This window comes from Sorex araneus, chromosome 3, assembly GCF_027595985.1.
Source record: "Sorex araneus isolate mSorAra2 chromosome 3, mSorAra2.pri, whole genome shotgun sequence".
NCBI lineage: Eukaryota > Metazoa > Chordata > Mammalia > Eulipotyphla > Soricidae > Sorex > Sorex araneus.
In genome coordinates, this window is record NC_073304.1 from 8,532,381 (window position 1) to 8,549,888 (window position 17,508).

The 17,508-nt window shown below is 41.9% G+C and overlaps 1 protein-coding gene across 15 annotated transcripts in view; it reads right to left on the reverse strand.

Annotated features, from left to right (window-relative positions):
- Positions 1-17,508, reverse strand: part of UNC79 (unc-79 homolog, NALCN channel complex subunit) — a 295,942-nt gene that overhangs the window by 200,965 nt on the left and 77,469 nt on the right. The gene's annotated exons all lie outside the window — the stretch shown is intronic.

Genomic DNA, 17,508 nt, shown 5'->3' on the forward strand with positions numbered 1-17,508 from the left:
TATATATACATACAAGGGTCAACCTGTAACAACATGTTAGTAATCTCTTATAAAAGGGCTTAATGGCTTCAGGATAATACACAACAATCTGCACATACTTTCCTCTAAGAAAATCTTTTTGGATCACTTTTTGCAGATTATTCATAACAAGCAATACAAAATAAATTATTTAGGTCCTGCTTTGGGGGCAGGTTTGGGGGACCTAGAAAAATTCAAAATATGGTGGTGGGAAGGTATAATGGTGGTGGGATTGGTGCTGGAATATTGAATGTAATAAATTATTGTGAACAACTTCATAAAAATTAAATTTAAAAAATAATAATAATAAAAAGAAAAAAATGCAATATCCAAAAACCCTATCAAAAAATTAGGAGAGGAAACAAATAGACACTTCTTGAAGGAGGGAAAGCAGATGGCCAATCACTGTATCACTATATCACTGTCATCCCATTGTTCATCCATTTGCTCGAGCGGGGGACAGTAATGTCTCCATTTATCCCTGTTGCGTACTAGTGTAGCCCGATGGCGTATTAGAGGCTCTTCAGGATCAGGGAAATGAGGACCATTATTGTTACTGTTTTTGGCATATTGAGTACGTCACGAGTAGCTTGCCAGGCTCTGCTGTGCGGGCAGGATACTCTCAGTAGCTTGTTGGGCTCTCCAAGAAGGACGCAGGCTTTTGGGGCAGCCTCAAATCGCCTTTACAGGTGTTCCCAGTCTACTAAATGTAAGCTTTTGGTCGACTGGCATGTTGTAACAATCTTCACACTGACAAACACGCACCTGCCTGTGTCTCTGGGCAGCACTTGGGACATCTGTGGCCCCAGGTTGATCTCCTTGAGGTTGATGGAGTGCGCCCAGAGGTTGTTGAGCAGCTGGCAGAGCAGGACCCTATCGAGGAGGGTCTGTGCCAGGTCGAACACCTGCGCCAAGTCCCAGGTCACCTGGTGGTTGGGTCACAGCACCCCACAGTAGGTGAGCCACTGCACACACTGCTGCCACGGCTCTATGTCCAATGGCACTGCAACTCAGCCCGGCGGGGCAGGCGGCAACACTGCAGTCACTGCCACAGTTTCTCCATGCCCAGTTAATGCCATTTTGTCTGAATCTTGCAAAAGAGCGGGTGATGTCCATCAGGAACCACACATAGAGTTCCAGCAGAGATCATGCATAGAGTTCCATGCCTGGCCTGCTGAGTCACATATTGTCTAAGGCAAGATGGTGAGCCGGGTTCAGGAGAGCGCGAGGGGTTCGGGTGGTGTCAGCATCATCTTGCCTCCAATCAAATATGGTATAGTGATTATGAAAAATGAGTTGGGAGTGTCTTATGATGTGTCACGCGGCTGCTTTTGCGGCTGCGCAGTTTAGGAATATGTTCAGTCATACATGATGCTTGGCCCGAACATATGGAAAGCAGCCTGGAGCGTGGTAGCAATTGGGTTGTGGAGGTCGGCTGCCAGGGCTGGGTCCGTTGGGGCGGGGAGGGCTCTCACTTGCCCCCTTCTGGGGTGCCCTGAGTGAAAACAGCTTGGCGCAGAGTCCAGTGGCATGGTTATGGGGGCCTCATTTTATACTCCCTTCCGAGAGAAGCAGCCGTGAGTTCTGGATGGTGACCGATGAGGAGATTATCTGGCGTTGGCAAGAGGTGGCTTATGGGAGTGACCCCTGGGCTGCTGGAGACTGGGGGAAGCAGGCAAAGGATGGCCAATAGGCACATGAAAAGGTGCTCTGCATCATCTATCATTAAGGGAATTCAAATCAAGAGAGCAATAATATATCAGATCATGACCCGTGAATATGACACATATCAAAAATAGTAGGAACAATCTGTGTTGGCAGGGATGTGGTGAAAAAGGAACTCTCATCCACTGCTGGTGAGAATGTTTTCTGGTTTAACCCCTGTAGAAGACAGCATGGAGAGTCCTCAGGAAACTTAGAATTGAGCTTCCGTAGGACCCAGCAACTCCATTTTTGGGTCTCTACCCCAAGGGTATAAAAACATTCATTCAAACGGATATATGCATACCATTATGCATTGCCACGCTTAGTAAAATAGCGAAGATGTGCAATCAACCCAGGTGTCCAAAGACAGATGAGTGGATTATGAAGACATGGTATATTTATGCATAATGGAATTTTGCAGCTTCAAGGAACAATGAAATCATGCGATTTGTAGCAACCTGGATGGAACTGGAAAATGTGTTGAGTGAAGTAAGCTAGAAAAGTAAAGACAAATCCAGATGATCTCAATTCTCTGGAAAACCATACAGAATAACAAGATGAGGAAATGCAGCGTAATAAAAGGGTATGCCTAGATCACCCCTCACCCCAGAGTCTAGGAAGGAGAAGGACAGAGAAGAAAAGAAATTGATGGGGAAAGGAAGAAGATGAGAAAGGGAAGTCACAGGGGAGCAGGGTTCCGGGGTTAGAGGCCTCAGTACACTTGTATTATGGGATAGTGTTATAGCTATATATCCAAAGTGTAGGCTCAACAACACTAAAAACATGGAATCCAAATTATAACTGCCAAACTTTAAAATGTGCCTGTCAAGGTAGCAGGCTGGGAGGTGGGATTGGGGCAGAGAACACTGGTGGAGGAAAATTGATATTACCAAACATCATATGCCTAAAATTCAATTATCAGTAACTTTGTAAATCATGGTTCTTTAATTAAATGATTTTTTAATAATTTAGAAAACAGAATAGCCCATAGCTGGTGAGTGGGTTGGTTTTCTGTGTTTTGAGTTGCATGAAGCTGACCTGGATAATGACATCCACTACCTCCTGCCAAAAGCAAAAGCAAACGCAATTCTTCCTATGCGAAATAACTATGTTCACCACATTACCGTAAGTACACTAAATTTAAACTACAACAAAACAAAATATTTTTCACAAGCAAGTCTTTCTAAAGAAAGAACATCACCCAAAATCCCAAATCAGCCTGAGCGTTTTTATATCTGGGGCTCAGGGATGTGACTCCGGGGAGCGACCCCTGCCTGGCAGACAGGTGGCCACAGGACTGATGCCTGACTCTGCTCCACAGGAGTGACCCCTGAGCACCGCCCAGTGTCACTGAATGTGTGACCCCAACACAGCACAACCAGATGTGCGAGCACCACACCAGCAGGTTCCACTCCATTGCACTGACGGCAATGACAACTTCCAAATAAAAGGGTTCCGTGGATTCCAAACAAAAGGGGGAAATGAAACTACAGACAGCAGAAACTCTGGTTCCAGTGGACTGAGGCAGCAGAGACAGAATTTCAAACAAACCAATGAATGTGCAAGACTGTCATCAGCTCATTGGGTTTGGGGCTGTGGTTGTCTGGTGGCCACAGCCGGTGGTGCTCAGGGCTTAGTCCTGGTTCTGTGCTCAGAGATCATTCTTTTTTTTTTTAAAGGATAAGATAGAAATTATGAGACTTTAAAAAAGAGAATTTATAAAATAAAGAATACAATCAGGAGCCTTAATAATCACTGATCAAGGAGACATAACAGAAAAATTAAAAGATTTAGTGTGAAGCACAAAAAGATGATGTACAAAAGGGGATATAAAACATTCATAAGCGACACGGCAGCAAGGTTAGACATGAGCCCGGGAGTTCCAGAAAGATGAGTGAGAATCTGGCATAAGCTATTTTTGAGGAAATAGGGGAGTTTCTGGCTGCAGGCACGACATTTTACAAGATGGATTGGATTTACTGTTCCCCTGAACAAAATGTAGAAGAGTAACTGGCTTTCCTCTTTGGACAGAGATTTTAAGGACAGACTGTGATCCTTTAAGGGGGAAAAAAAGGTGAAACATACTAATTAAATTCTCCGTTCACCTTGGCTTTCTGCCCGGGAACATCTTCAAACTGCAGTAAGAACATGGCCCACCTCTGTTAGATCCCAGGCACCCCAGAAGTTCTCCCAAGCCCTGCCAGGAGTGATCCCTGAGTGCAGAACCAGGAGTAAGCCCTGAGTATCACAGGGTGTGGCCCAAAAACCAAAATGAACAAATTATAACCAAAGGAGCAGAACCCACAAAGTCCTATATGGAGCAGAGAGAGGAAACATATGTCAGGGTCAAGAAATGCTGAAGTGGGGCCAGAGCAATAGGACAGCGAGTAGGGCATTTTCCTTGCATGCGGTTGACCAGGGTTCAATCTCCGGCATCCCATATGGTCCCCTGAGCACCACCAGGAGTGATTCCTGAGTGCAGAGCCAGGAGTCACCCTTGAACATTGCTGGGTGTGACCCAAAAATTTAAAAACTTAAAAAATTTTTAAAATAATTGCTAAAGTGACTGGGATTTATGCAGAAAAGACAGAAGAGAAAGGAGTCCCCCGTTGCTATGCACGGGTACCCTTTGGCCTAATTCTAAGCTGCATATGTCCATAGCAATACTCTTTAAGGACTGATAGAAAACAGACATGCAATGATGGAGCCTTAGCGGAATTGAGCAACGATGCTAGGATACGTCTTGCTTCCAGTTCAGAGGAAGAGAGGCCTATTGGTAAGCACACCAGAACTCAGCACAACACAGAGAGGGACACAGTAGGGATGCAGACCACGCCCCCGACCTCAGAGAATGAGTGAGAGAATGTGTCTTTTGCTTTTGCTTCTGAAAGAGATGATAGAGAACGGGTTTCATTTCACCCTTGATGTGATGGATGATTCATCAATGAATCCATCTGGGACTTTCCTGTTTTAGAAGCCTATTAAGTATTGATTTCACTCCTTTCATCGACATAAGCCAACTCAGATCATCTATGCCACCGGTGTGAGCTTGGATAGTTTGTTTGCCTTCTTTCAAGGAAACGGTACATTTAAACGGTTATCAAAATTGTTATCAAATTTGTGGGCACAGAGAAACTTATCACATTCCTTTATTGCTCTTGAATGCTGATGGCAGCATGTATGATACTGATGACCTGATAATATTTTTGATATTGGAAAGCTGTGTCCTCTCTCTCTGTCTCTCTCCATCTCTCTCTTCTCTTCCTTATCAGTGTTGATACTTTTGTAAAGAAAAGACTAGTATGAGTGCCCAAGGAACACAGGAAGCACCCAGGCTCCTGTGAGAGAAGTACCCCTAAGCACCAAGCCAGGTGTTGCCTCTGAGCATAACTGGGTCTTGCCCAAAATCCAAAAGCAAAGATGCAGATTTCAAAATGAGTCATTAAACGATGGTAAATAATCTTGAGAAATTGGTCATGAAGATACAAATCCCAACAGAGAAAGGAAAACTGGAAAAAAAGAACCAAAGGAAAATTTCAAGAACCAAAAAACTAATACATGATGAAACTGAAAGCGCAATGGGCTTTTTGTTAAATACTGGACACAGCAGAAAAGAGGATTAATTAACTTGAAGGTAAGTTAATATAAACCCAAACTAAAGCAGAGACAAATATTGTAGGGATGGGGACAGACCCAACTATGCTCAGAATTTACTCCTCGCTCTGTGCTCACAGATCACTCCAGGAAGTGCTCAGTGAACCATATGCAGTGGAGGAGATCAAACTAAGGTCGATTACATGCAAGGCAAATGTTTTTAACTCTGTACTATGTCTCCAGTACCAGAAGAAATATTTTTAAAAACTGAAATGGCATATCTGAGATTTTTGGGACAAAAGCAAATTTTGTAAAGTCCTTGAATGAGAGAAGAAAGGCGCAGAATAAATATCTAGGGAGAAAGGCACCCAAAATGTTTTTTGAAATGATAAAAATTGATTAAAAATAAATATTGTTTTTATTTTTTTGTTTTTGTTGTTGTTGTTGTTTGCTTTTTTTTTGGGGGGGTCACACCTGGCGATGCACAGGGGTTAGTCCTGGCTTTGCACTCAGGAATTACTCCTAGCGGTACTCAGGGGACCATATGGGATGCTGGGAATCGAACCTGGGTCAGCCGCGTACAAAGCAAATGCCCTACCCGCTGTGCTACCGCTCCAGCCCCTAAATATCGTTTTTAAAAACAATAGTGCAAAATTCAATAACGTCAAACAATCATCATTTAAGAACTACCAAATACCGAAAATAAAGAGAAACTCAGAAAATATATTCAGGGATACATCTTTTCTTTTAAAGAAGTCTAATTTCTCATCAGAAAAAGAAACAAATCTTCAGGCTTTCTCTAAGTCAGGATGAGCTACCTCCCCTCACCTCTCTGTACGTCCAGAATCCCCTGCAGTCACGTTACACCTCAAAACCGCCATTCAGTTAAAAATTTAACTCCAGCTGTTAAATCTTTAACTACATTGTTAAAAATTATGGACTTGGGGCTGGAGCAATAGCACAGCGGGTAGGACGTTTGCCTTGCACGTGGCTAACCCAGGTTCAATTCCCAGCATCCCATATGGTCCCCTGAGCACCACCAGGAGTAATTCCTGAGTGCATGAGCCAGGAGTAACCCCCGTGCATCTCCGGTGTGACAAAAAAAAAAAAAAGAAAATTTTTCAGAAGGAAAAGTTTATATTTAAAAATAACAAAAATAACAGCCATGTGATTTCTCAATAGGAATAATGAAAATGAAAACATGATATAATGTCTTCGAATTATGCAAGGAAAATGACTGGCAATCTATAATTCTACACACTGGTGAAATATATCTGAGAACCAAAGGCAAAAGAAAGACATTTTCAGAGTAACACTGAGAAAATTATCTTCAGTAAAGTATCACTAAAAGAAATACAGGAGCCATAGAGATAATACACAGTTAAGACAGGTTCCTTTCAGTCAACTAAGGTTTGATACTTTGTATCCCACATGGTCTCCTGAGCTCTACCAGGAGTGATCCCTGAGCACAGAGCCAGGACTATGTACTGTGTACCGCTGCATGAGACTCAAGACCCACCCCCAACAGAATACATAAAAAGGCACTATGCAGGAAAAGAAAATCCCAGATGAAATTAGAGGTTTTTAAAACAAAAAAGACTAGAGAAATGAGAGTCTAATGAATGCCAACCACGTAAAACAATAATATTAAAGGGGTTTTTTATATTGAAAAAATAGAGCATTGAAAAAAATCATGAGCTCAGGACGAAGTAAGAGTAATTATAGCCTTCATTTTACAGGAGATGGAAGTCCTATATTGGGCATGAGTCAAATATGCATGGTACAATCTCTATATTACTGTCATTGTCCCTGTCACTAATCCCGTTGCTCATCGATTTGCTCGAGCGGGCACCAGCTGGCAAGCTACCCGTGGCGTATCCAACATGCCCAAAACAGTAACAAACAAGTCTCACAATCTCTATATTAAAGATTTAAAAATAATATAAAATAGTAACTCACTAAGATGATGATGAAATACTTACATATATTCAACCAGTGTGAAAAGGTACAGAGAGAGAAAGAAAAAACACACCAGGAGTAGAGGAAATAAAAATCTAATAGAAAAACGGTGCGTTAAAAAATCAAATATAGGGCCCAGCGGAGTAGCACAGGGATTTAGACCACCGGCCTTGCAAGTTATATGGTCACGAGTTCAAATCCCCAGTGCCCCACATCTGCCAAGTGTGATGCTAGAAGTTCTGCTGTCTGAATCTGGCAGCTCTGCTGTCTGCAATGCCTAATACTGCAAGCAATTTCCAAGGTGTGTGAGCACCACAGAAATCTTGCAACTTGCAGGGAGCACCACCGCTAAAAAGAAGTGCAAGCTGTGTGTTCAGGAACTGTGACCTCTGGTGAGCCCATGCAGCGGGGCCCTAACCTGCAGCGGGGCCCTAACTCCAAATAGAAATCAAGTCCCAGGGATCATGTGCGCAAGTGCTCTGTGAGCACTGCCCCAGAGTGTGATGCCACCCTCTAGTGTATGACCCCCAACAAACACCACCGCTAAGAAAAATCTGTGAACACCATAGCCAGGTGTGGTCCAGCCCCCAAGACACCACAACAATATCAATAACAACAGCAGCAATGATGAAGAGCGGGGGGAAGGAGGGAGAGAATTAAAAGTATCAAAAATACTAGAAATCACATTGCATATATATAGACTAAATGCTCCAACCAAAAGGCAAGGATTATAAAAACTGAGTTTTAAAATGAGAACTATGGGGCTGGAGCAATAGCACAGCGGGTAGGGCGTTTGCCTTGCATGCGGCCAACCCAGGTTTGATTCCCAGCATCCCATAGGGTCCCCTGAGCACCGCCAGGAGTAATTCCTGAGTGCAGAGCCAGGAGTAACCCCTGAGCACCACGGGATGTGACCCAAAAAAACAATAAATAAATAAATAAAATGAGAACTATATAATGCTTATTTTTAACACACACACACACACACAAAAAAAAAAAAAACATAAAGATATACCCAAAAATGGAAAATAAAAATGCCGAAAAGTTGTACCATGCATAAGAACCAGGTTAGGTTAGGTTATATGAACATAAAAGAGAAAAGATTTTTAACACCAGAAAAGCATTAGCTCAAAGGACAAGTGTACAGGCTTTCCATAATGAAGGCCCAGGTTCAATCCCTAACACTGCCTGGTCCTCCTAGCACCAAATCAGAAATAGTCCCTCCTGAGTACGCCAGGTATGACACCAAAGCAAATAAAAATACATTAGTAGAGAGTAAAGAATATGTTTTTTATGTTAAAATCATTAACGGCCATGATCAGAGAACACAGATAAATACAGATGCGCAACATCTCATACTCTACACCACTGATGTACCAAGAGTAGCACATCAAATTTGATTTTGGCGAGATGTAAAGTAGAAGGCAACCAATCTAGGTAAGAAAAAAATACATATATATATGTATATATATACATATATATATAAGCACACATGGCTCAACCCTTAACAACATGTTAGTAATCTCTTATACAAGGGTTAAATGGCTCCAACAATCTTCACACACTTTCCTCTAAGGAAACTTTTTTTGGATCATTTTTAGCAGATTATTCATAACAAAAAATACAAGATAAATTATGTAGGTCCTGCCTTGGGGGCAGGGTTTGAGCTTTGGGGTGGAAACATTCAAAATATGGTGGTGGGAAGGTGTCATGGTGGTGGGACTGGTGTTGGAATATGAAATGTAATAAATAATTGTGAACAACTTTCTAAAAAAAATCCTTATGTTTAAAAAAGAGCACCATTAATTCAAGGTTGTTTGAAGTACACAGACACATTTACAAAAATAATCAGTCTGGACTTCGAGACAGTAGAAGGTATCCAAAGGATGAGAATACAAAGTTTGTTGTCTGTCCCCATAGGAATCAAGCTACAACTCAACAAAAGATTTCACAAGGGAAATTCTCCTGTTTGGAAATGAATCTCACGATTTCAAAGGCCACGTTAATCCAAGAAATCATGAAGGGACTTAGAAGTGAATGTTGCATAAGAGAATTTAGCATTGCAATAAGGAAAGAACACAAAAAAGGCCAAAGGATTAGAAAGGAGATTTCAAACTATTGCTCAACAACAATATGGCTATACACATTAACTTTTTTAAACAAAAGCTAAGACCTACTTTAATTTAAAAGTGATTTTGGTCCAAAGACAGAACCAGGACACAGCACTTGCCCTCCACATGGCCAGCCCCGGTTTGAACACCTGGCACCACACCCAGTACCCTGAACACTGCCGAGTGTAATCCCTGAGCACAGAGCCAGGAGTAAGTCCTAAGCACCACATCCAAAACCAAAAGTTAATAGTAAAGAAAGCGTTTTGGCAGAGTGAGAAACAGAAGTTTCCTCCTCTCCCAGCACCACGAAGGTAAGGATTGTCTCCATCACCAGGACCTGAGGGGGGGTGTCGTGTGTGGTCCCCCCGACAGCCAGCACTGCCAGTCCCCCAAGAAGAGCCATCTAAAGTCACAGGAAAGATGGTGAAAAACTCACCATTATCACAGCCAGAAGGAGCAATTTATGGCTTTGTTCTTCCCCTAGGCGCCCGACTTGGCTTTCTACTGTGTATCTCAGGTGGTCTTTTGTTCCTAAATCTTAGCTAATTCCTCAAGATTATCCTATTGTTCTGGAAAATATTAGGCAGCACCTGTCTACCTCATTGCTATAGTAATTGGCCGGGCTCTCTTATTTGGAACAAACACCATAAATAGCTCTCCATCCAATTCAATTCGCACACAGATAATTAGGCTGGAAATCAACAGCAGAAGAAACTTCCAAAAAAAAAAAAAAAGAAAAGACAGGGTAATATTAAGAGAGTGTCCTAACAGCTGCCAGGGAGATAGGCGCTTGCCTTGCACACAACCAACCCCAGTTCGATCTCTGGCATTGAGTGTGGTCCCCCAAAAAGCACAAGAAATGATCCCTGAGCACCACCTGGTGTGATCCAAACCTCCACACCAAAGAAGAAAGACTCCTATCAGTGAAGGATACCAAATATTCTTTCCTGCAACCATCAAACCATAAGCTAAAAACTGAATTATACTTAGATCAACACCAAGCATTTGGTATTATAAAATATTCCGTAGGTTTGTTGCTATTGCTTTATTTCGGGGCCACACCTGGCAGTGCTCAGGGGCTATTTCCAGCTTAGAATTTTGCCTTTGGTTTTGGGGAACCATGAGGTACTGGGGATCAAACTCAGGTCTTCCGCGTGCAAAGCACGCACTCCAGCCTGTTAAGCTATCTCCTCAGCCCTATTATAAGTTTTTGATGTAACAACTCTCACCATAATTACTTTAATTCTCCCTCTCCCAGGACGGAAATGTAAAATTCTATATAGTGTGGTTCACTAAGATTAAATTCAATTAATATGGTAAATAAAAGTGATTCAGCAAGTTTGATAGATACAAGATTTATGTACCGAGGCCAGAGAGATAGTACAGCAGGTAGGGCATTTGCCTTGCATGCTGTTGGCCTGGGTTCAATCCCCAACACTCCATGTAGTTCCCCAAACCCTGCCAATGTTGTTTCCTGAGAGTAGATCCAGGAGTAAGTCCTGAGCACGTCTTGAAAGTAGCCCAAAACGAACCAAAAAAAAAAAGGTGTAAAAGGATTAATGATATATTCATACACTAACAGCAAAGATATTTCAAGTGTAAGTTTTAAAAGATGCATAATTAATAATAATAATAACAATTAAAATACCAGGTTCATACTCAGAAACAAAGATAAGTTCTACACACTGAAGTTTTTAAAAGTGGGGCCAGAGTGAGAGTACAGCAAGGAGGGCATTTGCCTTGCATGTGGCCAACTCAGGTTCGATTCCCAGCACCCCATATGAGCTGACCCCCTCCCAAGCATGTCAGGAGTCATTCCTGAGCACTGCCAGTGTGATGCCAAAATAAAACCGAAAAAGAATTTAAAAGCACTGAACAAAGATTGTGAAGTCTGAATAAAGAGAGATGACCATGGACTAAAAGACTCATTGTGAAAAATAAAAATTAGACAATTGATCTATAAATTCAAAACAAGCTCGATTTAAACATTACTAGTTTAGGTATGTATGTGTATGCAGTTAATCTGAGAAAATACACTAAGTGGGGGCTGGAGCAATAGCACAACGGGGAGGGTGTTTGCCTTGCACGCGGTAGACGCCGGTTCGATTCCCAGCATCCCATATGGTCCCCTGAGCACCGCCAGGAGTAATTCCTGAGTGCAGAGCCAGGAGTGACCCCTGTGCATCACCAGTTGTGACCCAAAAAGCAAAAAAATAAATAACACTAAGTGAACTAAATAGATAATCCACAGACAGGATCATTCTTAAACAGACAACTGATTTGTGACTAAAAATTGTAGGATTATAGAGCAGTAGTTAAAGGACAATATTTTTTATTTGATTTAGCTGGTAATCCATAAGGGGAAAAAATGTACCTTTCCCCTCACACCATACAAAAATATAAGTTCAGATACAGCTAATGCAAGATGGGAAAAACAAATATTCTACAAGATAGCAAAGGACAGAGCTTACAAATAAGGAAATATTTTCTCAGACAAGACCATTATAAAGAAAAAGACTGCTGTCTTATTTACATTAAAAATAAGAACTCGGTTACTCAAACATCATCATTAAGAAGATGGAAAAGTCATCTTCATTCATCTACATAAATGACCAAGAGAAAGATACCTAATGATAATTAAACAATAAAGATATAAAAGTGATAGGGAGAGTATAGAAATGGTCACTGATTATATTAAAGGGTTTAGCTTCATTAATAGCACTCTAGCACTGTCATCCAGTTGTTCTTCAATTTGCCCGAGCGGGTACCAGTAATGTCTCCATTGTGAAACTTGTTACTCTTTTTGGCATCAAGCTGCCCGTGGTATATTCAATAGCTTCATTAATAAGCAAGAAAATGCAAAATTATAACCATAATACAATAATTCCACATACTAGTAAAATTTTGAAACAGAACAAAGAATTGCCCCAAATACTGAGTACACATCAAAACGAACTTTCACACACTGCCTATGAGAATTCACATGAGTGCCACTCGGAGGGGACATGGCTTGCCCTTAGCCACTAACACTGAACAGATGATGCATGCTCTCTGATCCAGCTGTGCTGAGGAGGCCGTGTGTGCACTAGTGTGCTGAGAGAATACAGAAGGCTCTTCGCAGCAGCACGACTTGTAACAACTCAAAAGTTGAGTTAGAACAACACTACTAATACTAGAAAAGATTCACAAGTAGTGGAACATTCATTGACTAAAACATATAGAACAAGAGAAATGAACAGAGCACAGTTATGCTCAAGACTCATGAATGCTCAAAACGCATGAATTATCACACACACGCACACACACACACACACACACACACACAATGTGTGATTCCCTGTAGGTGAAATGTAAAAGCAGGCAAAACTACTTTTTAGCAGTAAAAGTCAGTTTAGAGGCTCAAAACCACCCTCTGTTGATTAAAAAAAAGAAGAAAAAATAGAAGACGACATAAAGAAATGAAGGGGGGAAAATTGGTGAGGAAGTAACCATCAGGAGAAAGCCGGGAGGTGTTCCTTGCATACAAAATATGACACTTCTCTTCATATGTCTAATGTAGCACTAAGAAAGGTTTTCAGCCTTTTTTTTGTCCTGTGGTGACAAAATTAAGATGACAAAAAGATAACTAAGAATTCAATCCTGGAAAGGTATAATACATAGAACAGGCAAATCTTGTCCACAACTCAAGAATCCAATGCATGGGAGTAGGGTTATGTGCTTGGTAGACTAACGCTAGGCCTTTCGTGTTTACTCTGACAGACTCTGTACTTTTACAACTGTCTCTGTGTGTAACCAGTAACTGTCACTGAACTATGCTAACAAAAGTAAACTAATTAGTTGAGATTTCTAGCCAGAAAATTGCTAAATGATTTCTCTGCCTTCCTTCCACAGCAGAATTTTGCAAGACAACATAATAACTATTTTCATTGCCAAGAGACTTGGATCTTTTGCATCTTCAAGATCATATTTAAAAATTAATAAAAGAGTAGAACGGTTTAATAAATACTAATAAACCCCAAAGAGGCAAACCTATAGATCATAAAATCCTCCATTTTTAATCTTCTTTACCTTAAATGAAAATAATCCTACACTTTTATGCCTAAAAAACAGGGGAAACCATATTGGTAGACACAGATAAAGTGATGGCAAATTACTAGCAATGGCTGAATCACAGTAACTGTGCTCACAGCGTTGTTCCTTAAACCGTTCTGTATTTGAAAAATGTTTGGGAGGAGACCTTAAAGTTAGGTCATTGACAATCTCAATTTTATTTTTAAATGTACATCAAAGGCCAACTCTCAAAGTCATAAGATAGTGACTTGGATATCTGAGTGCTGAACAGGCTGAGTGTGTGCTTTACATGTGGAAGTCTCGGTTCAATCCCTGCCCTGCTTAATCCCTTAAGTACTACTGGGAGTGACCTCAGGATCAGAGCTGGAAGCAGTCCCCAAGTATTGCCGGATATGGCCATCCCCCACAAAAAAAGAGATATAATGAGATCCAGGTGTTATAAATACCCTTTTTTTAAATTTTTGGGTCACACCCGGCAACGCTCAGGGGTTGCTCATGGCTCTGCACTCAGGAATCACTCCTGGCGGTGTTCAGGGGACCATATGGAATGCTGGGAATTGAACCCAGGTAGGGCACATGCATGACAAATGCCCTACCCGCTGTGCTATCACTCCAGTCCCTATAAATACTCTTTATTCAGATTTTGTTGTTGTTGTTTTTGGCAGAGGCAGACCTCAGGAGGGCTGGTCTCTCTCCCAGCAATTCTTGGCCAACTGGTCCTGCAGTTCAATGCAAGCATTTAGAGCTGTGATAATGCACAAGGCCACCTCAGTAGTGCTAGGAGCCCCCCAAGTCTGAACCCACAATTCTTGGGGGACCGGGTGGTACCAGTGATCAAACCTGGGTCAGCCACAGGCAAGGCAAGTGCCTTCACCCCTGCACTCTCACTCTACTCCTCGGGGGGGGGCGGGGGGGAGGGAATTTCTAATGCTCCTGCTCAAGTTTAGTTAAAGAACTGAACAGAAGCGCAGAAGCCATGATCTACTGTCAGAACGGGGTGGGGGGGGGGAATGTGAGTTTTCAGCGAAGATGATCTGAGTTCAAACTCAAGCTTTATTTTTTTTTCTTATTTGTGTGAATTTGGGAGTGTTATTAAGTTCCTTTTCTTGTGTGAATTTCGGGGTGGGGGCTGGAGAGATCGGACAGCACATAAGGTGCTTGCTTGCCTTGCACGAGGCCAACCGGGGTTCAATCCTCAGCACCCCAGATGGCTTCATGAGCACAGCCAGAAATGATCCCTGAGTGCAGGGCCAGGAATAAACGCTCAGCACTGCTGGATACGGCCCCTCCCAACACGACACAAACACACACACACACACACACACACACACACACACACACACAATCTGTCCTCAGCACTAACACTGAAATAAGAAAAGCCACCTCTCAAGATTTCCATGAGGATTCCTTGAGATGTCAATAAAGCTCAGTGTGGTGCTTGGTCCACAAAACGGTGTTCATTTAGGAGGAGGCTAAATTATTCACTGAGAACATACACGCCGAGAACAACGTCTGGCATCACAGTGCCACATCAACAGCACTGCGAGCTCCAAAGTGATGCCTTTATCGGAGCCACAGGCTACCGGGATGGGCATGTCCATGGGGCTCACTCCCGTGGGCCTCAGACAGTACCTGGCAGGTAAATACAACAGGACGCACTTTCAAAAGAAGAAAGTAGGAGATCTGGCTCCAAGGAAGGACTAAAGAACGGACGCCTAGCGGGAGCGACAGAGCTTTAGAATGACCAAGAGGAAATGGCCTAGTAAGCAGGGAGACCCCTATACTGAGAAGACGGGCTTGGTTGTTCCTGTCCATCAATGTGGTCGAGGGAGCAAATGAAAGCAACTAGCCATCCACCACGTTTCCAGAACATTCTACACAGACACCCCTTCTTATGTAGCTTCACCTCACTCTGGTTCTCCTCTGCCAGTAGACTCAAGTTCAGACTTTGTCCCAGGCCCTGTCAGGTCACATATGTCACCTTTTATTGTTGCTTCCACCATTTTTACTGCTGTCCCACTTAAATAATCCACTTATCAATAGTTAAATAGTTAAACATAGTAATGATAGGAAACACCAATGGTAGAAATTTTCATTGTTAAAAATTCACTTACTACTCCCTTAATTGTCACTACTAAGGCCTATATTATTGATTGTGAGTTAAGAGTAAGTCTACCACGGGTAATCAAAGCCCAAACTAAGCTTCCCACTTCTTCTGTCTCATCTGCTCCTCTCACACCCTGTCAGGCTGCATTCGGCCTGGTTCCCTCCAACTCACATTTTAGCCCTTTCTGAGTCACTGCCCGAAGGACATGGAGTGTTCACAAAGCTCCCAGCCAGCAAGCCCCTTGCTGGGCCATCTTCCCGGACACTAACTCTTCCCTCAACTTGCCCCACCTCGATATAGGGGCGAGTCCCTGCCCTGTGTGTGCTCAGGCCCGCTCAGGCCTCCGGAGCCCAGGCCTGGCCATACAACTGGGAGATTCAGTGCCAAGATAGTGGTCAGGTGATTCCGATTTTTTTTTTTTCACAACTTTACCGACAGTACCAAGAATTAAAGCTTGACCAAGAGTAACCAATCCTGAGGATATTTAAAATATCTTCAGGGGGCTGGAGCGATAGCACAGCGGGTAGGGCATTTGCCTTACACGCGGCCAACCCGGGTTCGATTCCCAGCATCCCATATGGTCCTCTGAGCACCACCAGGGGTTAATTCCTGAGTGCAAAGCCAGGAGTAACCCCTGTGCATTGCCAGGTGTGAGCCAAAAAAGCAAAAAATAAAAAAAAAATCTTCAAATGAATTCATTTCCATATCAAGTCACATCAAACTCCGTGAAGTCTAGAGTTTTGTTTTGTTTTGTGCATTAAAAAATAGTGCAGTGCCCAGCATAGGAGGTTAACCCTTCAAATTACTCTTCAAATTTTGATTGTGTTTCCATGGTGGTGGCTATCCACTTGCAGATCACAAGAATGCTCATTTCAAGGATCTAGCAAAAAGAGGTCACCGTCACATATGTCACCATTTATTGTTGCTTCCGACATTTTTACTGCTGCCCCACTTAAATAATCCACTTATCAATAGTTAAATAGTTAAACATAGTAATGATAGGAAACACCAATGGTAGAAATTTTCATTGTTAAAAATTCACTTACTACCCCCTTAATTGTCACTACTAAGGCCTATATTATTGATTGTGAGTTAAGAGTAAGTCTACCACGGGTAATCAAAGCCCAAACTAATAATGCTAACATTTGACTTAAATTGGGAACATAAAGCGAGTGGCTCAATTACATTAAATTTCTTTTGAGGCATTTCAAATTTCTTTTGTAAACACAAGTGATATCAAGAAGTAGAGTGTTATAAAGTCAGCATATAATCCCACAATAACTTGAATAGAAACTAAGTTTTCAAAAATATCTATCTTTCCCATTTTCAGGGGGCAAGGGGAGGAAGGATATGTAATTCAGTGGGAATAGAATTCCATCCACTTGCAGACCCGGTAGTTGTCAAAGGCAGCTTTTTCATTTTATTATACATAAACACAAACAACAACTTTGGAACCTAGAGCTTGCTTATTTGTGGGTTTTGTGTTTTGCTTGCAATCATTATGCACCTATATTTAAATTCAATATTTACTTCTCAGTTATTACTTACATGAATATTTAAGAAATGTGATTCTTCCTTCCCAGGAGGCTACTGTGGTCATTTAATTTTTATGTAGTGTATGAACACTTAATGTTGGAATTGCTCTAAGTCTTATCAGAGTAGAAGGAGACACTTGGGGCTTTGCTAAGTGATGAGCCAACTTTCAAGCATTAATCCCTGCTCACAATTTGGTCATGATCCATGTTAGCAAGAGTTAAGACCACAGACCGGGTATTAATAGCCTATCGGATTGGGTCTTAAGCAATTTGCTATCGTGTCATATTTGCTTTGGAAACTCATTTTAATTAATTTATTTTATACCACCTACTTGCAGAAAAGATTTATGATAATGCCTCAAGGCAGAATGAATATAATACAGCAAGATTAATAAACAGACCTGTGGCA